This window comes from Carlito syrichta, unplaced genomic scaffold (assembly GCF_000164805.1).
Source record: "Carlito syrichta isolate Samal-C Ts95f unplaced genomic scaffold, Tarsius_syrichta-2.0.1 Scaffold304015, whole genome shotgun sequence".
In the NCBI taxonomy this organism is placed as follows: domain Eukaryota; kingdom Metazoa; phylum Chordata; class Mammalia; order Primates; family Tarsiidae; genus Carlito; species Carlito syrichta.
Window position 1 is genome coordinate 453,952 of NW_007248111.1, and position 22,169 is coordinate 476,120.

Below are 22,169 nucleotides of genomic sequence, written 5' to 3' on the forward strand. Positions count from 1 at the left end.
AAACAGGATCATTTTTGGTAAGGGATTTTCCAAATGCTTTGGCTCATTTATCAGGACACTTCCATGAAAAGTAATAAATTATTAAGAGATACTAAAATTGCAAATCTAGCAAGTGATAAGAAGATAAGGCTGAAATACATGCACATTTCTATTTGATCTGTTACATCCATGAAAAACAATAGCTTTTCCTTAGATCTTAGCTTTATATGATGGATCGGATGAGCAGTACACAAGCCAGTTCATCTCTGCCCTCCAACCCAAGCAGCAGATGCCCCTGGTAGTATCCTACAGATGTATCTTAGAAACGCTATCATGGCTCTTGCCAAGTTACATGACCATTTGTCTATTTCCAGGTTTGTTTTTCCTGGAACAACTTTCTAAATTACATCTTTTTATATAATTGCTTAACAACTCTCCTCACATCTATGAATGCTGAATAGCTACTTTATGTTGTTGTTGTTTTTCCTTCTTTTTTTGGGTGGGTATCTTTTTTTTTCTTTGCCATATCTATGAAGTACCTGTGTCATTATTTAAATAATTTTTAAATTAACTCTACTTGTTATCTTTTTTGTTTAAATACATTTACTTAGAAAAGAAGCCCTTTATATCACTTCCATGATTGGAAAAATCAAGATCATTTACCATAATTAGGCAGTAAATGTAATAGTAAATAAATAATAATTTAAGCTTTAAAATATCCATACATCATCTAAAATTACTGCGTATGCTCTTTTGGGACATTCATCACTCTGGGAAAAGCTGCTTTGGAAGACACAAGGACTCAAGGGCAGACACCTGTGTTTATATCTCTATATCCAACATTTTTCTAACCTCCTAGTGTTCATTTAATGTTGAATTAGTGAGGTACAAATATGTCCGTTGATGTCACTATGGGATACAGAGAGGCATGCTTTTGGCTGTGGTAATCAGGAAAGATATTTATGAGAACTATAATATTTGAGCCAGATCTTTGATTTTGAGAAACAACCAGGCAAGTGGTAAAAAGATGTAAGACCATTTTAAATGTCCCCTGACCAGGTACAGAGGTGAGAATATTTATGGCAATTTCAGAGAGACTGATTTTACAGAGGCAGATTTAGTACCTTTTAATAGACCACTTATACCAGGAACAGAGCCTGAGCAAACGGTGGGAGTTTCAGCTTGGGGGGAGATATGTGGGGTGCATACTTTTGGGTGAGGATCTGGGGAAGGATTTCAGCACCCCCAAAATAACATTACTAGAAAGTTGCCTCAGGCAAGGCTTCTTCCTTTTTTTTTTCCAACTGAAAAAAGAAAAAGTTGTAAATTAGTAAACTGGACACTTGGGAAGACAATATGCATTTTGAAATCCTAACATAAAATGTATTCCACAGATGTTCTCAAAAATTCAGTTTCTGACTGAATCCGAATATTCACATTAACAATAAGAACACACTCATCTCACCAGGAGAAAAACAATTTAAAGTCGATGAAGTTAGCATTTAACTGACCATTTGCCCCCATTTGCCCAAGTTGCTGCTTAGGTTATGACTCTCTAGGTTTATGATGATGAAATGAGCAATGAGTAGTTTTAATAAACTTTATTTTATCTTAGTTGTATTCGATTTATTTTTTTTGAGTTGGAGGACCTGCTGGGCTCTGGCGATCCTTCCGCCTCAGCCTTCTAAGTAGCTGGAACTGCAGGCGCGTGCTACCATGCCCGGCTAATTTTTGATTTATTGTAGAGATGAGGTCTCGCCAAGTTGCCCAGGAGGGTCTTGAACCCACGGGCTCTGGCAATCCACTCACCTCAGCCTCCCAAAGCGCGGGATTACAGGCTGAGCCACCGAGCCCGCCTTAGCTGTATTCTTAAAGGCATTCGCATACAGAACAATGCATCAATCCTTCTGATCACCTTGGCTATCCCTAACTTGAAGCAACTTTCTATCCCACTGAAGGCCCACAAATTTTTTTTTTTCCTGCCGTGCACAGCCCTTGATATAGACAATTAGACCATGGCCTAGGATGCCTCCAGCATTATGTGGAACAGTCAACAAGGTCTGTTACTATAACAGATAATGCATAAAAATGGCGGTGAGTAGGCATAGAGTTTTGTTCTACATGATAATTTCTCAAAAAAAAAAAAAAAATTAGAGAGCACAACGGAGAAGAAAAAAATAAGATGTTACCAGAAAAACAAAAGAATTGAATCAAGGAGATGTATTTGATTAAGACACAGGAGCTATTACCCAAAAAGGGAGTGCAGAGAAATATTTTCATGCTGCAAGAGGGACAGAGCCTCTGAAACAGTGAGTCTGGAATGTCTCTAATTCCTCTAATTCAGTGATAATGTCTCTCTCCTTCTGCACACACGACTGCAGAAGGAGCTCGGGTACCCAACGAGTCAAGTGTTTGCAGATGTATCAGAATTAACCACCATTTAAGAAACCCACCATCTTTCAGAATGAATTTCCTATGTGTCACAATAAGTTCAATTGAAAAGAAAAGAAAGCGATTTTATGTTTCTTCTTTGCTGTACACATCCTCCCACCTGTATGTTGGATGTTTCAAACCACCAAATGCTGAGGGAATTTACTCAGGCCTATTATTAATGCCAGCCTACCACCCCACAAACACAAATAGGCAAGATTTGGAGCACTTCAAAACTGCCTGCCTAATTTCAAATTGCTTGACTGTAGTTAATCAATATTTATTTGCTTTTTCTAAGAGATGAAGAAAGCATATTATAGTGCTGATTTCATCATTTATATGTTAAGAAAGAGTACAAAGACAGTGTAGTGGTTCCAATGATAGGCTTTGGAGGCAGAGATATCTGGATTTTGAATACTTAATGAACTTGGGCAAGTTACCCAACATTCTAAGTCACAGTTTCCTTGGCTATAAAACAGTGTTTAGAATAGTACTTGATTCAGAGTATACTCTGTGCGTAGATAAAATAGCACAATTCATAACACATGACAAAAATTCACTAAGTGTTTTTGTTACTTTTGCTTGCTTAAAACTTTAGTGTGGGCCAGGGGCAGGTCTACTGGCTAAAGCCAATGCTGTAAACTCCAAAGCCTAATGGGGCCAAGCAGGTAAGGTAAGCAAGAAGCACGGGCCAGGATTTTTAAAATTTTGAACATTAGTAACACATGACAACTATTATCTATGTCAGTGATTATTACTGTGGCACATAGGACAGTGCCTGAACTATCCAAAGGGAATAAAAACATGAGTCCACTGTTGCTGAGTTTTCCAGAAAAAAAATCTGGATTCTTTAAAAATGAGATATCTCTCAATGTTTAAGTGTTAGTAATGGATTGAATATATTAAGAATTTATTTGTCTGTTTATTTAACAGTAAACCAACACAATAAGGGCAAACAAAGCAAGTACTTAGGTTGAATCTAGCCCATCAGTTGGTAATTTCTGCATAAAAAGGCATTAAAATAAAATGAGTCAGAGTGGTGTCTCACTCTTGTAATCCCAGCACTTTGGGCGGCCAAGGCTAGAGGACTGCTTGAGCCCAAGAGTTTGAGACCAGCCGAGGCAATATAGCAAAACCTCATCTCTTCAAAAAAAAAAAAAAAAAAAAATCAAAAAATCAGCTGGGCATTATGGTGTGCATCTGTTGTCGCAGCTATTAGGGAGGCTGAGGTAGAAGGAGCACCTGAGCCCAGGAGGTCAAGGCTGCATTGGGCTGTGATCTTGCCACTGACTTCCAGCCTGAGTAACAGAGTGAGACCCTGCCTCAAAAAATAAAATAAAATAAAATAAATCCATGATATCTCTTAAAAAAAAAACTCTCTGAAATATGCTTAAACCCTAGTGGCAGAAGAATAAATTGTCATGCCTTTCCTCACCACCTCTGGGTTTCTGTCCGTCTTTATTCCTTCTTTTCATCCATCTATTCATCCATTCGTCCATCATCATCAAGACTTCATAATTAATTACTGGGTGCTAAGGAAGGTTCAAAGATGTATATGACAGAATCCTTCACCTCAAAGAACTCCCAGTGTCTGAAGGGTGTGAGTGGCGGTGGTAGATATGAGTGACTAACAGGGATAGGTAGGGAAAAGGAGTACGGAGATAGAGTAAGTATGACAATGACACTATGAGTGGCACTAAGGAAGTGCAAACAAACCCTCCTAGCCAGAAGAAGCTTGGTCCCACCTCTTCTGTCTCTCTACTCCAGTCTAAGTGCCTGTCCTCACTTGCTGGCCTTACATCCGTCATTGTCCATATGCTCCTCTTCCCAACAGGACCCTGGCTCAGAGCTACAGTGTTTGGTGTTGTTTGCAGAAGAAAGAAAATGGAAAAATGGTACTAAATTCCAGCATTCTTTATTTCTAGCTCATCAGCTCTCTTTGGGTAAACTTTTTATCACTTTTCTTAAGTCGGTTGCTCCATTTTATTAATTAAAAATTCATCACATTGAAACATGCACTTGTTTTTCACTTATGAAATCTTAGAATGAGAATCAGTAAAGAATGACTGGAAGAAAAATCTGAAAACTTGGATATCGATGTAACTTCAGCTGCTGGATCTCTTTATAACAAACCTTGTGTGGCATGATGTAAAATATATATTGAATTTTGTCCAGGTTCCTGGCACACGCTCTCTAAGATCCTATGACGTGATAAGAATTACGTTTGTTTGCTAATGAGTTGACTGGTGACTGGTAGGCCTAGACAGCTTCAGGATGCCAGCCCACCTGGTCACCAGGAAAGCCAAGGCAGGATTAGAGGACTGGAACTTTCAGCCCTGCCCCTCCCCACCTCCAGAACAAGAAGAGCTGGAGATGGAGCTAGTCACCGATGACCAGTGATTTAATTAATCATGTCTATGTATGAAAATGCCATAAAAATCCCTAAACAATGGGATTCAGAGAGATTCTGAATTGCTGAATACATCTATGTATAAGGAAGGTGGTGCACCTTAACTACAGAGGAACAGAAGCTCCTATTCTTGGGACCCACCCGACCTTACCCTATGTACCTATTCATCTGGATACTCATTTGGATCTTTTATAACATCCTTTACAATGAACCAGTAATCGTGAGTAAAGCATTTTCCTGAGTTCTGTGAGCCATTGTTGCAAATGATCAAATCTGAGGAGGGGCTCACGGGAACCCCGGATTTACAGTCAGTTGATCAGAAGCACTGATCAACCTGTGACTTTAGACTGGTATCTGAAGTGAGAGCAGTCTTGTGGGTTTGAGTCTTTAAACCTGTGGCGTTTAACACTAAATCTGGGTAGTTAATGCCAGAATTTAATTGGATTGTAGGACGCCCAGTTGACGTGCAAAAAATTAGAGAGCTGATTATTGGTGTAGAAAACCCCCAACATACTTGGTGTCAGAAGTATTGTGAGAAAAACAGTTCCCACCCCGGGTAGGACTTTAGGTGAAGGTGAGGTAGAATATTGATGGAAACAATCTCTAAATTTTTTTAAACTCTAATAAGCACATAACAATCATGTTTTATAACTCTTTGGACTCATACAAAAAGTTTTACTCATATTCGGAAGGTTGTATAATAGTATATTGAGGACTACATAGCCACATGGCAATGCAAGGCCCAGAGAGGAATAAGGAAGAAATAAACCTCCTGTCACCAGGTGCTTCTGTTGATGCTGCCACCTTACATTCATGTAATGTGTCTACTCTACAAAGCATTTTCTCATCCATTATGTCATTTGACCATTTAATTGGAAAGGAAATCAAGGCTCAGAAAGGTAAAGATAATTTGTTTCAGGATTTGTAGCTTGTAAGTGGCAGAGCCTGGCCCACAACCCTTCTTCTCAGGCCCCACTCTCTCAGTTTCGGAGAGTAAGTAAAATTGACCAGTGTCACTTTGGCAGTAGCCACCACCTCCACCGCTACAACTGACATGTGTAGGGCACTTACAATGTGCTGGGAACCATGCTCTGTGTGTTATCTCACATTTGTGATCCTGTTTAAACTCTAAACTCTATGGGGAGAGGTCATATTATCTCCATTTTAAAAACTTATTTATTTTAAAATTGTGGGGTACAATTTAGGGTTAGGTATACAAATATCCATTGTGCAGGTACCCTTGTTGATGAGGTGTGGCCCCCCTTCCCCAGGCAGATTTCGACTACTGTCAATCCCACCTCCCTCCCCTCTCCCCCGCAGTTTCCAGCTGCTATTAATCCTTTCCCTATAGTATTGCGGTAGTTGGTCAAGGACCACTTATGAGCGAGAACATGTGATACTCGGTTCTTTGTATCTGTGAAAGATCACTCAGTATTATAGATTCTAATTCCATCCAGGTTGCTACAAGTTCATGATTTTGTTCTTCTTTATGGCTGCATAATATTCCATTGTGTATATGTACCACATTTCTTTTATCCAGTCCTCTTTTGATGGGCAGCACAATTGGTTCCATGTTCTTGATATTGTGAACAATGCTGCAATAAACATTTGTGTGCAGGTATCTTTTTTGCAGAGGGATTTGAGTTCTTTCGGGTATATTCCCAGTAAGGGGACTGCAGGGTCATAAGGAAGGTCAATTTTTAGAATTTTTAGGAATCGCCACACTGTTTTCCATAAAGACTGTACTAGTTTATACTCCCACCAACAGTGTAGAAGTGTTCCCTTTTTGCCACATTCTCTTCAGCATCTGTTATTTTTTGAGTTATTGATGATGGTCATTCTAACTGGTTTAGGTGGTATCTCAGTGGAGTTTTAATTTGCATCTCCTTGATGACTAGTGAGGCTGTACATTTTTTCATGTGCTGTTGGCTGCTCATACATCTTCTTTTGAGAACTGTCTATTCATATCTTTTGCCTACTTTGTAATGGGACTGTTTGTTTTTTTCTTTAAAGCACGTTTGCGTCCTGTAGACCCTAGATGTTAGGCCTTTGTCAGACATGGAGTTGGCAAATATTTTTTCCCTGTCTGTGGACTGTTTCCCTGCTCTCTTAATGGTTTCTTTGGCTTTGCCGAAGTTTGTCAGTTTGACGAGTTCCCACCTGTCTCTCTCATCTCTTATGGCTTGGGCATTTCAGGTTTTGATCAGGAATTGTCAGTTCCAACTTCCATAAGAGTTTCTAAGGTTCTTATACTTTGAGGTTTTACAATTAGGTTTGTGATCCATTTAGAGTTAATTTTTGTGTATGGGGATAGGGAGGGCTCCTGTTTCAATCTTCTGCATGTGGTCAGACAGTTTTCCCAGCATCATTTACAAATAGGTTCTCGTCTCCCCAGTGGTTGGTGCTGGAGGCTTTGTCGAAGATGAGTTGGTTGAGAAATTGAGGTTTTGCTTCTGGAATCTCAATTATATTCCATTGGTCTATATGCCTTTTCTTGGACCAATACCAGGCTGTTTTGATTATTGTAGCTTTATAATAAAGTTTAAAGTCTGAGAGTGTGATACCTCCTACTTTTTTTTTTTCCTGAGGATTGTTTTGGCTATTCTTGGTCATTTGTGTTTCCATATGAATACCTGTATTGTTGTTTCTAGGTCTGAGAAGAATGTTGCTGGTAATCTGATGGGTGTTGCATTAAATCTGTAGATTGCTGTAGGTAGAATGGACATCTTAACAATGTTGATTCTTCCAATCCATGAGTATTGAATATTTTTCACTTGTTTGTGTCATCTTTGATTTCTTTCAGCAATGTTTTGTAGTTTTCATTGTAAAGGTCTTTCACATCTCTGGTTAGGAAGATGCCAAGGTATTTCATTTTTTGTGTGTGTGTGTGGTTATTGTGAATAGAATTGGGTTTTTTATTTGGGTTTCTGTTTGTTATTGGTGTACAGAAATACAATTGTCTTTTGCACCTTTATTTTATACCCTGAGACTTTGTCAAAGTGCAAGGAGGTTTTTGACAGATTCTCTTGGGTTTTCAAGGTAGGGAATCATGTCATCAGCAAAGAGATAATTTGACTTCCTCTTTTCCTATTTGGGATACCGCTGATGGCCTTCTCTTCTCTGATATTATCTCCATTTTGCAGGCATATGAGACTTAGGGAAAAAGGTAACTTATCCAAGGTTGTGGAGGTCATGCTGAAACAGGGAAAGATGTAAAAACACTTCTGAAAAAAGTTCCGTTTTAGTGATGTCAGCAAAATGGTGCAGCAGGAGGTTTCCAGTTCACATTTCCCAACATTAGCAATAATCTGGTAGCCATCTACGAGAAAAAATGTCTTTGTGGGAACTGTGCGGTCCAGGTAAGATATTGTAAAACCACAGTGAAGTCCAAGACTGAGAAAAGCCACTCTGAGGAGACAGGACGGCATCCTGGTGGCAGGTTCACTGAACATGGTCCCAGATGCTGGCTGAAAGCCTCTCAATCCCCCTATGAACTCAGCTCTAGTCTCACTTGACTGCGGTTTATCCTGCAACCAGTTTTATCTGCCATTTTATCTAGGAGGAGCTATGCCTGTCTATGCCCCTAATTGTAGGCCCATGGACTTTGTACCCAACTGTGGATTCTGAAGTAGCCCTATGACTTAGCTCCAGCCCCACTTGACCACAGTCCCAAAGTCAGTCCTGCCCACCCAAAAAGCCAGAAGGTGACATGCCCTTTCAAACTCCTAGTAACTCCCATACTCCCCTGCCAACCTCTGTCCTGACTGTGGATCCTGAAGCAGCCCTGTGATCCAGCTCCAGCCCCAATCTGCTGCAATCAGAGTCAGTCCTGCTCCAGAGGGACCCAGAAACGCACGTCTGTGCCCCTGGTAACAAGTGTCTTATTTTCAGTCCCAGCTTTGGACCCTGATGCAGCCTTGTGACTTGGTTCCAGATTCCAGTTCTGCTCTGCTATTGTCCAGGATCAATGATGCCTATCCAGGGACCTAGCAGGAAACATGCTCAGCTGTGACCCCAGTAACATGACGCCTAAATATGACCCAACTGCAGATCCTAAATCAGTCCTGTGACACAGCTCAGTTATGCTTTATCACAACTCAATGAGAGCCATGCCTGTCAGCCTGCCCAATAACAAGCCCATCAATCTCATACCCAACTGTAAACTCTAAAGCAGTCCTGTAACTTGGCTAAAGCCCCATTTTACCACAGTCCGGATGCAGTTTTGCCCATCTAGGAACCCAGAAGGAGCCTTCTCAGAATCCCGATGGGAGCCACACCAATCCATGCCCTTGGTAACAAGCCTATCATCTGCAAACGTGTTTGTAGGACCAGAAGTGACCCCAAGTCCTGGCTTCTAACCACAGTCTAAAAGACAGTCTCATCCTCCTGGGGATGAGGGAGAAACCAAGTCCACCTGCAACCCTTGTAATAGACCTGGCAACTGTGTAACAACTACCTGCAGAAAAGTTGAAAGCAGCTATGTGACCCAGATTCAGCCTTGTTTGACTGCAATCCCAGACACAGTCTTATCAGTCTATAATCCTAGCAAGAGAAGATTTATACCTGCCAAACCCATCTGTAAATCAGAAGGAGGTGTTTGTTTCTTCAGATGCTCAGCACCAATGCAAAGTTACACATATCATAAAGAATCAGGCAAATATGTCATTACTGAAAAATAATAATAATAAAGAAAAAATAAATAAAAAGGCTCCAGTAATGCCCCCAAAGTAATGGAGGTCTATGGGATATCTGACAAATAATTAAAAATAATTATTTTAAGGACGTTCAATGAGCTTTAAGAAAACACAGGTAGGCAATTCAATGAAATAAGGAAAACAGAAGTAGAAGTTGAACAGAATTTATTTAGATCAAAATTATTTAAAAGTATCAAAGAGAAAATATGGAGTTGACAAATATAATGAAAGAAATTAAAAAATGCAATAGACAGCTTCAATGGCAGATTGGACCAAGCAGAGGAAAGAGTATATGAGCTCAAAGATAGGTCATATAAAATTATCCAGTCAGGAGAGAGAAAAAGTCAAGAAGAGTGAAGAAGATCTATAGGATTTATGAGACACCAGCTAGCAAACCAACATACACATTATGGAAGTTCCACAATGAGAAGAGAGAGAGAGAGAGAAAGGAGGAAAATGTTATTATGTTACTTAAACAACAAGAGAAAACTTCTCATACCTTAGGAGGGATGGGAATGTTTAGATCCACAAAGCTCAGAATTTCCTCAAGATCAACCCAAAGAAGATAACACCAAGATATGTTACAATTAAGTGATCAAGGGTCAAAGAAAAAGAGAATTTTGAAGCAGAAAGAGAAAGATAAGTCATCACATTTAAGCTAACTCCAATAAAGCTACCAGTCAATTTCCTAGGGAAATCTTGCAGGCCATGAAAGAATGGGGTAGTATATTCTGAGTTGAAAAACAAAAACAAACAAACAAAAAAACTGTCAGCCAAAAATACTGTGCCCAATAAAGCTATTCTTTCTGAGAAAGGAAGACTTTCTCAGAGAAACAAAAGCCGAAGAGAAGCTGTCACACCACTAAACCTACCTTGCAACAAATATTGAAGGTAATTTTTCAAGTTGAAACAAAGCATGCTAATTAGTAACACAAAAATATATGAAAGTATTAACCTCAGTGGTAAAGGTAAGTACTCTAATATTGTAATGGTGGTGTATAAGTTACGTTTAACTCTAAAAATTAAAAGACAAAAATATTAAAAATAACTATAGATATAATAATTTGTTGATAGATACACAATATGAAAAGATGTAAATTGTGAAATAGATAACATAAAATGTGACAAGGGGGAGAACTAAAATTGTAGTCTTTGTATGTGATTAAAGCTGTTATTAAATTAAAATAGACTGTTATAACTATAATTTTTATATGTAAGCCTCATGGTAAGAACAAGGGAAAAACCTCTAGTGGAGTCACAAAAAGGAGAAAAGAAAGAAATCAAGGCATATCAATACAAAATAAATTATAAAATCACAAGTGAGGAAGAAAGGAATAAAGAAACTATAAAAGGCAGAAAACAATGAACAAAATGGTAAGAATAAGTCCCTATCTATCATTAGTTATTTTGAATGTGAATGGCTTAAATTCTTCAATCAAGACAAATTGGCTGAATGGATGTAAAAAACAAAATCCAACAATGTATCGCCTATAAGAGTCTCACTTTAGCTTTAAGGACACACATAGAATGAAGAAATGGAGAAGATAGTCCATGAAAATGGCAACCAAACGACAGCTGGGATGGCTATTTTTATATTAGACAAATTAAACTTCAAATTAAAAACTGTCACAAGAGATAAAGAAGGTCATTATATAATGATAAAAGTGTCAATTCAACAGGAATATATAACAAGTTCAATATATATGCACCTAACATCAAAGCACCTATATATATAAAGCAAACATAGACAGAAGTAGAGAAATAAATAGCAATGCAGTACTAGTAAGAAACCCTAATACCCCATTCTCTATAATAGATAGTTCATTCAGGCAGAAAATCAATATGAAAACAGCAGAACTGAACAATATGGACCTAACAGACAGATAGAGAACCTTCCACTCAACAGTAGACAAATACACCATGTTTTCAAGCACACAAGAAAATATAATTTGAATAGATTACATGTTAAGTCACAAAAATGTCTCAACAAATTCAAGAAGTTAAAAATTATTTTAAGTACTTTTTATGACTACAACAAAATAAAATTAGAAATCAGTAACATCAGGAAAACAGAAAAATTTACAAATACATGGAAACTAAAAAGCATACTCAAACAACCATTGGGTCAAAGAGTAAATAAAAAAATTAAAAAAAAATAACTCAAGACAAATAAAGGCAAAAATGCAATATATCAAATTTGCAAGATACAGGAGCAGTTCTAAGAAGAAAGTTTATAGTAATGACCATCTGCATTATAAAAGAAGACAGATCTCAAATAAGTAAACTAACTTGAAATTTCAATGGACTAGAAAAAGAAAAACAAAGTAAGCTCAAAATTAGTAAAAGAAGGTAAATAAGTATTAGAACAAAAATAAATTTTAAAAATAATGGAAAACACAATAGAAAAAAGTCTTTAAAAAAAAATGAAATAAACAAACCTTTAGCTTGATTAACTGCTATGGTTTGGATAGTTGATCCATTTCCCAAATCTCATATTGAAATTCGATCCTCAGTGTTGGCGGTGAGGCCTAATGGAAAATGCTTGGGTTATGAGAGTGGATCCCTCATGAAAGACTTGGTGCCAAACTTAGGGTAATGAGTTCTCAAACTATTTGTTCTTGTGAGAGTTCTTGGGAGAGCTGGTTGTTAAAAAGAACCTCGCACTTTCACTCTTTCTTTCACTTCTTCCTCTCTTACTATGCTATCTGCACACGGGTTTTTCTTTGTCTTCTGCCATGAGTGAAAGCAGCCTGACGCCCTCACAGAGGCAGATGTTGGTGCTGTGCTTCTTGTAGAGCCTACAGAACTGTGAGCCAAATAAATCTCTTTTCTTTATAATATTTCCAGCCTCAGGTATTCCTTTATAGCAACACAAATAGACTATGATACTAACTCAGAAAAAAAGATAGAAAACTCAAATAAGCAAAACTGAAAATGAAAGAGGAGACATTACGACGAATAAAAAGAACCATAAAGAACTGCAAATTCAATAATGTAGAAAGAATGACGAGTTTTTGAAACATCCAACCTACCAAAACTGAATCAAGAAATAGAAAGCCTGAACATACCAATAACAAATGAGATTGAATCAGCAATCAAACTGTCAACAAAGAAAACTACAGGGTCATATGTCTTCATGTAGGCTTCTAGCAAACATTTAAAGAAGAATAAACAAACTCTTAAGCTCTTCCAGAAAATTGAAAAAAGAACACTTGTCAGCTCATTTTATGAGACTAACATTAACCTGGTAGTAAAGTCAGTCACAAGAAGATAAAACTACAGGCCACTATTTCTGATAAAGATAGGAATTAAAAGCACATTAAAAGACTTAAGTACAATTTATCCCTGGAATGCAAGAATGGTCAAACATATGCAAATCAATCAATATAATATAGTCTATTAACAAATGAAAGGAAAAAAAGCACATGATCATCTCAGTAGATGCAGAAAAAGCATTTGACAAAATCCAACATTTATTATGATTAAAATTCTTAGCAAAATAGGTATAAAAGAAACTTCCCTCAATATAATAAAGGCCATATATGAAAAGTCCATAGTTAATATTATTGCCAATCAGAGAAAATGGAAAGCTTGCCCTCTAAGATCTCATACAAGGCAAAAAGGCCCATTTGCAATACTTCGATTCAACACAGTACTAGAAGTCTTATTCAGTGCAATTAGATAAAAAGAGGAAAAAAAGAAAAAGAAAAAAAATCCAAATAAGAAAGGATGAAGTAAAAATTAACTGTTTATGACATCACCATATATGTAGAACACCTTAAAAGCTCAACAAAAAAATTCTATAATAACAAATAAACAAATTCAATAAAATTGCAGGATACAAAATTAACATATAAAAAGCCATTATATTTCTACAGACAAACAGAGAACCATCTGAGAAAAACAATTAGAAGAGCAATTCCATTCCCAACAGCAACAAAAGGAATAAAATACTTAAGAATAAACTTAACCAAAGAGGTGAAAGATCTATATGCTGAGAACTGTAAAATGTTTATGAAAAAAATTAAAGACACAAATAAAATTATATATATATATATATATATATATATATTGGGTTGGGATCTCACTCTTGCCCAGACTGGAGTGCAGTGGCACGATCATGACTCACCACAGCCTCAACCTCTTGGGCTCAGGTGATTCTTCCATCTTGGCCTCCTGAGTAGCTGAGATTACAGGTGCACACTTCAGCACTCAGCTAATTTTGTTATTTTTTATTTTTGTAGGAGTGAGGTCGTGCTGCATTGCCCAGGCTGACCTTGAACTCTTGGGCTTAAGCAATCCCCTCACCTCCCAAAGTGCTAGGATTATGAGTGTGAGCCACCATGGTCAAATTCAAATGAAGAGATATTTTTTGTTAATGGGTTAAATAATTATTATTGTTCAAATATTCACACTATCTAAAGCAGATTTAATGCAATCCCTATCAAAATTCCAGTGGCATTTTTGATAACAACAGAAAAAACAATCCTAAAATTCATATAGATTCACAAGATCCTGAATAGTCAAAGCAATCTTGAGTGAGAGCAAAGCTGGAGGCATCACACTTCTTGATTTCAAAATAAATTACATAGCTACAGTAATTGAAACAGTATAGTACTGACAGAAATACAGAAATATAGACCAATGGAACATAATAGAGATCCCCAAAATAAATCCACGCATATATGGTCAACTGTTATTCGACAGGGCACCAACACAGACAATCTGGAAAAGATAGCCTTGTCAATCAATGATGTTGGGAAGATCGGATGTCCACAGGTGGCAGAATGAAACTGAACTTTTATCTCACACCATACAAAAATCAACTCAAAACACATTAAAGTTTAGACCTAAGACCTGAAACTATACAACTAATAGAAGAAAATTAAAAAAAAAAAAAAAACCTTTTTGACATTGGTCCTAGAAAATATTTTAAAAAGCACAGGTAACAGATGTAAAATAGACATATGGGGTATTTGTTTAAAGTAAAAAGTGTCTGTAGAGCAAACGATCAACAGAAGAGAAGGCAACCTATGAAGTTGGAGAAAATATTTGCAAACCATATATTTGATAAGGGGCTTATATAAAAAATATATAAGGTACCCAAATGACTCAATAGCAAAAAATCAAATAATCCAATTTTTTAAATGGCCATATGATCTAAACAGCCATTTCTCAAAAGAAGACACACAAATGGGCAACGAGTGTACGTAAAGGTACTCAACATCACTAATCATCAGGCAAATGCAAATCAAAATCATAATCACCTGCTAGGATGACTGTTAACTAAAATGCAATAGATAACTTGTTGAGGATGTTGATAAAAGGAAACTCTTGCATACTGTTGGTGGGAATGTGAATTGGTACAATCATGGAAAACAGCATAAAATTTCCTGAAAAATTAGAAACAGAGCTACTGTATGATCCAGCAATTCTACCACTGGATATATATCTAAAGGAAATGAAGTCAGTATGTCAAAGAGATACCTGTATGCCCATGTCCATGTTTTTTGCAGCATTATTCATAATAGTCAGGTTATGGAATTAAACTAAGTATCCAACATTGAATGAATGGATAAAAAAAGTGAGGGGTGTGTGTGTGTGTGTGTGTGTGTGTGTCTATACACGCAATGGAATATTATTCAGCCTTTAAAAAGAAGAAAATTCTGTTATTTGAAATAAGCCAGACACAGAAAGACAAATATGGCTGATCTCACTAACATGTGGAATTTTAAAAGTTGAACCCATAAAAGCAAACAGTAGAACAGTGGTTGTCAGGGACTAGGGGGTGGAGCAATGAAGATACATTGGTCAAAGGGCATAAAGTTTTAATTATGCAAAATGAATACATTCTGAAGCTCTAATGTACAGCATGGTAACAACAGTCAATAATACTATATCGTATACTTGAAATTTTCTTTTTTTTCTTTTTTTTTTTTGAGTTGGAGTCTCACTCTGTTGCCCAGACTGGAGTGCAGTGGCCACTCCCAGCCACCTCAGCCTCGACCCGCTGGGCTCCGGCGATCCTTCCACCTCAGCCTTCCAAGTAGCTGGAACTACAGGCGCGCACTACCACGCCCAGCTAAATACTTGAAATTTTCTAAGAGACTTGATTATAAGCATTCTCACTACAACAACAAAGATTGTAACTGTGTGATAATAGGTATATTAATTAGTTTCATAGTGGTAATCTTTCACAAGCATATATTTATCAAAATATTATTTTGTGTACCTCTATATATATAATTTTCATTTGTCAGGTGTATCTCAAAGCTGGAGAAAGAAAAAGTTTCCTCTTTTTGCTTTCCAATAAATTAATCCCCCTACTCAAGGTAAGAGGTATTCTTATTTCTAGAGCCATAGAATATCTTTGCATGTTATTGAGATGCAAACAAATTATTTCATTCTGAATGTATAAGTAAATAAATGACATTTCTGTCTAACTCTAACATATCTCAATACATGAACTTAACAAATGTGATTAGAGTTATATCAGGAAAGAGGAAAAGAGTTGGGCAAAAAATTTCTAGAAGAGAGTTTTGTGTTGGGTATTAATGAGTAAGCAAGGCTTTCTAGGCAAAGATGGTCCAAAGGTAGGCGGTTTGCTTATGAGGCATTTTCAGAGAATAGGGTTTTTTGTTTTTTTGGGTTTTTTTGCTGACATGGGGTAGGAAACTGGGTTCCAGGGTCCTGTGTTGCATAACTCTAGAGAACATTGTTCACACTGTGTTGTACGGTTACATCCTCCTGGAGACCTATTCTGGAGATGTATTTTATAACATAGATAGTGCTCTTGGAATTGTGAAATGTGGTAGCCTTGGGAGAATGAGGTTAGATAGGTGGGTTGGCTCTAAATTACAGAGGGCTTTAAATACTGCAGCTGACTTCATCTAGAAAGTTTTTTACTGTCCTGGAGAGTTGCTTAACCAAACTCTAGACATATTCATGTAAAATGAGATTGGATGGTGAGGAAGAAATAGAGGCACAGAGAGCAATTAGGAGACTTTTGAAGTAATGGTAAACCTGAATAAGTTTGAAGGTATGGAAAATAATAAGAAGGATTTTGATCCAAGAGTTGTTATCGAGAAAGCCAGGCCTTGCTGAGTGGTTATGTAAGTGGAAAAGGAGAAAGAGGGAGATTTTCATTAGCTTTCTAACTTTTGGAATTTAAGTACCTCAAAGTGGGTACTGATGTCAGAAACGTAAAAGTCAGAAGAGTCAGTTGGGGCCATTTTAGGCATATTGAGTTTGAGACGAAAGCAAATCATGCCAGCAGAAATATATTTGGAAATGTTATTGGACCTTGTGAAAGTCCTAAGGGCTACAGATTTTGAAGGTCTTCCAACCTGCACGAAAGTTGAAGTCACGGGAGTTTATCATGAGTCTTGTTCCAGTAATTTTTTTTGAGGCATGTGTCTGGGACTCAGATGAAATCTCTCTCCAGGCTGCAGTTCTTTAAATGGAATATGTAAATCCATCCTAAAATAGAGCTTCACCACCATCATGAGAAATTGTTCTCAATATAAATAGCTGTTGCCCTTTGCAAAAGGCTCATGCATGCGTATCAATAATGTTGACAAATTTACTTTCTTTAAAAAAAAAAATTCTGTAAGGTGAAATGACTCATAGAACCCCTACAAAGCAAATTCATAAATAATGATTAAAGAGATGGCACAGACCAGATGGTGAAGCATTGTGAGATTCCTGGATTCTGTAATGTAATAGCAATTACTACAAGGGGTCAGTCTCAGGTAGAAGGTTAGATTAAAAGCCAACATCAAAATTGATTCTATAATTCTATATTTTTATACAGTATTATATACTATTTTTATCTGCTAAGATTTTATTTAAATTATAAAAATAATATAACAAGATTATATTAAAATCTGGGATGGGAAAGAGGGAAATGCTCTACAATCCCTACTAACCATTTTCACATTTACATTTTTTAATGTTGTAAACATTGAATGCCCACAATTATTTGTTCTTATTTTTACTCCTTAACATGGGCTCTTCTGTGTATTTCATATCAGTCTTCATAGCTATCAGTTTAAGTGGCCACATGAATGGATGCACTAAAACTGATAGAATTAAGTGATGATGAAATTTAATTTATTTCTACTTTTTCAAAACAAATGGTGCCTTAGTTAATGTTCTTATGCCTATTTCTCTATATTTCGAATTTTATATGAATTAGGCTACCATGAATGAAATTATTAGCTCAAAGGACGTATTTTTTTTGTGTGTGGCTCTTCATACATATTCAGAACTCTCCCAAAATTCACTCTGAGTTTCCCTGACTCCAGCAATGTAAGAGTGCTACTCTCCAGTACGTGTGCTAGCATTGGATATTGTAATTTTTACATTTCTAATTTTGTAAGCAAAAGGACATATTTCATTTTTATTAAAACCTAAATCTCTTTTTAAGCTAATACATTTTCTTTTATAGCTATGATTATGTGTATACAGCTGTATATAAACCATTATTTTCCTTCATACAAGCAGTAGCATGCATGTATCCCTATCTAAAATTTCAATCAGAACAATGGTGGATTTAGTGTATATCTTTAGAGGTTTGTGGTATGTTTTGACTTTAAAATGTATTCATTCATTTTACTGAACATTTGGTATATGCCAGCTTCTGCTACATACTGGGTTACAAAGAATAATAGAAAAGAAGAAATGGTATTGCAAGCATAAGAAACAGTATTTGCAAACGAATGTGGGGTAAGACAGAAAATGATGTTGTGATAGAACTACTGTTGCTCATATTTCGGAGATAAAAGGCATTGTATCAGTTATCTATTGCTGTGTAACAAACAACTCTGAAACATAATGACTTAAAACAACAAAGCTTTTAATACTTCTCACTACTGTGAGAACAATTTTTCTGCTAGCCTCACCAGGGTTCATGCAGCTGCATTAAGCTAGAAGATTGGCTGGGACTGGGCTCAGCTGAGACATCTGAGATGACTGGGCATCTCTCGCCAAGAAGTTATTCATTCTCAAGAGGCTGGACCAGGTTGCACTTCTTCAAGTGGTGCCCAGTTTCAAGAGAGCAAGCCCCAGTGCGTAAGCATTTATCAAGCCTCTGCTTGTGTCACATGTGCCGATGTCCTAGTGGTTACCCAAGTCACATGGCCAAGCTCAGCTTCGATGTGGGAGAGGACTACACCAGAAAGTAAGCCTAGGTAGTGCAATTCATTGGAAGTTGTCAGAAAAACACTCTCTCACAGGTACAATTAGAGAAACAACAGGCAATGAGATTATATACAGATACCAGATTGCAGCAACTCTCCTGTGCTACATACACTGAGTTAATATTTTTTTTTGTTATAGATCCTTAAGAATGACTGGAAGGGTTTTTGTAGTTTTGGAGGTATGGAAGGACTTTGTGTGAAGATGCCCTACTCTGATTTCTAGTTTTCAAAAGATCACTTAGGAGGGCCTGCATGACATTCATGAGATAACTAGAACACAAGATCATTACGATGGAAGATCAAGAAGAAGAAATATATTTGAGAAATGTTTATTAGTAACAGCAGTAAGATTTGTTGGGCCAGAGAGACTTTGCAATTCTATCTCATCCAACTTTATAACTATGGCTTGATTCAGATGTAATCAACTCTATTTTACAAGATTAGGAAACTGAAGCTAAAAAGTCAACATTCTGAAATATGTAAGACAAAGTTGTGGGAGGGCTAGGATCTAATCCTTCATCTATTTGAAGCCAAAGCTATTGGTTTTCTCATTATCTCACAAAAGAATGAAAGGCTGAAAATTGACAGTGGTGAGTAGGTCAGTGTGGTTGATAACAAATCAGTAGAGAAAACCACATGCTTCTTATTTATTGGCCATGGCATGAAGCTTTCAGGGAGGAGCAAATGTCTTGGTTGTGGATGCTGGGGTGGAATGAGGAAGGAAAAAAATGGGAAAGGAAGAGAGAAGGATTTGAACATAGTGGCTCGACTTGTTGGCACAAACCCTGAGGATTTCTGATGACTGCTCCTGTGGCAGTGGGTTTTGAGTATCAGGGCTAGGGAAAGATAGCAAGTCAAGAAAGTTATTGGCATGACACAGAGAAGATGGATAATGAAATGCAATTTAAATTCTACATTCGTTTGGTGATTTTTTTTTTTAAACACGGACTCTGTACTCCCCTCCTATTTCTCCTATTCAACTGACTCTTTGTGAGTAGGTTTCTCTTCTGAAATGCCTACTTCCTTCCTCTTTTGTCTTTCTGTCTTGGTCCCTGGGGAGAATGGAAATTAGCTAAGTGTAATGGGTGTTCAGGAGGCAGGCTTTGGTACTGGGCCAAGAGAGAACTAATTCCCTCAGGAGTAGCCAAAGTATTAGCTTCACAACCTCCCTTCTTAAGAGCTAAAAGGGTTTCTTTGTTTCTTCAATATTCCAAACCAGGTCTGTTACACATTTTAAGAAATTCATGATCATACCCAAACACATCTCTCAAATCTATTCAAATATCAATGAACATTTATTAAGCTCTGGGGAGGGGAGTTAATTGGAGATAACATGAAGTAGAATAAAACAAAGCCATTACTCACAATGAAGGTGAAGGCTTTGTGGGGGGCAGGGTGGGTCTTTGCAGCAGGAAGTTATACCATGTAAACAACAATCATAATGTAAAGCAGATTGAAATACTTGTAAGCACTAAGAAGAGGTGTGTAACTTGCTGCTGCAGAGAGACAGAGGAAAAAAATGTGGAAAGGAAGACATCTGAACTGGTCTTTGAAGGATGAGAAGCTAAGAAGAGTATTCAAGAGGGAGGGCACAGCCTGAGTCAGGAGCACATACCTCCAAAATGCCTGATATGGTTGGGGAAAGGCTGGGTTGTGGGAGGTAAGAATAACAGATTTGGAGCCAGTATAAGAAATCTCAGAGTTTTTTAAAATGAGTCTATTTTTTTCTCCAATAAATTGTCCTCTGGAACAATGTCATTCATTCAAAAAAAATGTCAAAATATCACTAATCTTACATCAATTTATCTTTCTTTATTACATTGAAGCAGCCTTTAATATCTACTCTTCAGGGATTTGGCAAAGAAGTAACAAAGGCTAGCACATCACACCACAATCAGCAATTATTTGTATCTCTATGTACTCTGCTGGTATATAGTATGTATTTAATGAACATTTGTTGCCTGGATGAATAAAGGTTATGGTGTAGTAACAAGCATCTCCAAAACCTCAGTGGTTTAACACAATGCAGGTTTATTTCTTCCTCAATCTACAAGGCTAGTGCAGGTCGGCAGAGAGGTTTGCTTGTACTAATGACTCAGAGACCCATGCTGAAGTTTCCATTTCGACACAGTCATCAAGACAGGATCACAGGAATATGGCAAATCTTCTACAAGCTCTTAACGTTTCCACTAGAAGTGGCACAGGTCAGTTTGTCTCACACTGCAAAGTCCACAGAAAGTCATATGGCTACACCTAACTTCAAAGGAAGCAGGAAAGATAAAGCAAAGCAGAATATTTGTCAACGGCTCTAATGATCACCATACGGGATCACTCACATTGCTGGTTCCTTTAACTCAGCTTTCATTTTATAAGGACACTAAATAAATATATTTCTGTGAATGAAAATGGTGAAAATACTATTGCTGTTGTGTGCATAAACAAGAACCTAATTCCTATACCAGATTTTAGGTATAAATACAATTATTTCAAAATTTTCCTAACGGAATTTTCTGCTGGTGAAGCAAATCATGGTCTTTTGCCTTAAATCACCTTAAATCTCTGTATTGTTTCCATGCCAGTGGTAGCCCACTCGGTATTTCTTGCCTCTTATGAGATCATAGCATTTACTCTAAAAACCTTGTTCAGTCATTGAACATCTTGCAGAAAATTTAGCTAGTGTAGACATATGCCTAGCGCTTGTACTAACATTTTTCTGTCTTCTATTCTGACACTTATTAGATGATTGCTTTAAAGCTATTTTTGAAGAGAGGACTTGAAAGAGGAGAATGGATCAATCACTGTTTAGCCTGCTAGACCCTCTTTGATGTACAGTAACCAAAAGTCATTCTCATCACATCACAGAAGGTTTAGGTGAGGCAAGCTTGTGATCTCAGCTGAATTCTTAATACACGATAGGCTGTCTAGTGTCCCCACACAGGGGATGTAATTCAGTTTATAATAAAAGCTCAGTGCCCTTATTGCTGTTACTATACACAGCAGACTTACTATATACCATCTATTGTATTTTTTTGGATGAAAGAAAAAGTATTAGATTATGTCCTAACTGCCTTTCAATGCCTACTTAACCAATTCATTGCTGCTAATTAGCATCTGGGCACTCTAATAGGGCAAACCCTGGGCAATTCCTAGTCTTCCTCATGCAGCAAAACCCCATAGGACTATCGTCCTCTTGTGATAAAATAATTACGCCCATTCTATGGTAAACATGAGGCTGTTTTCAAAGAACCTGGGACATGCTGGCCATCTCATTGTATTAGCCATCAGTTGAAATCACAGAATAAAGTAAAATAAGGTCTAAAGATAGCTTTGTATATTGACCCTTGCTGGAAGAAATGCTCAATGGCTGAGAGGGTTCATGGATAACCTAGTTTCTCGGCCTCTTGCAACAACAATGTACTTGCCACCTCAGCAGACATATTATATAATCAATACTTA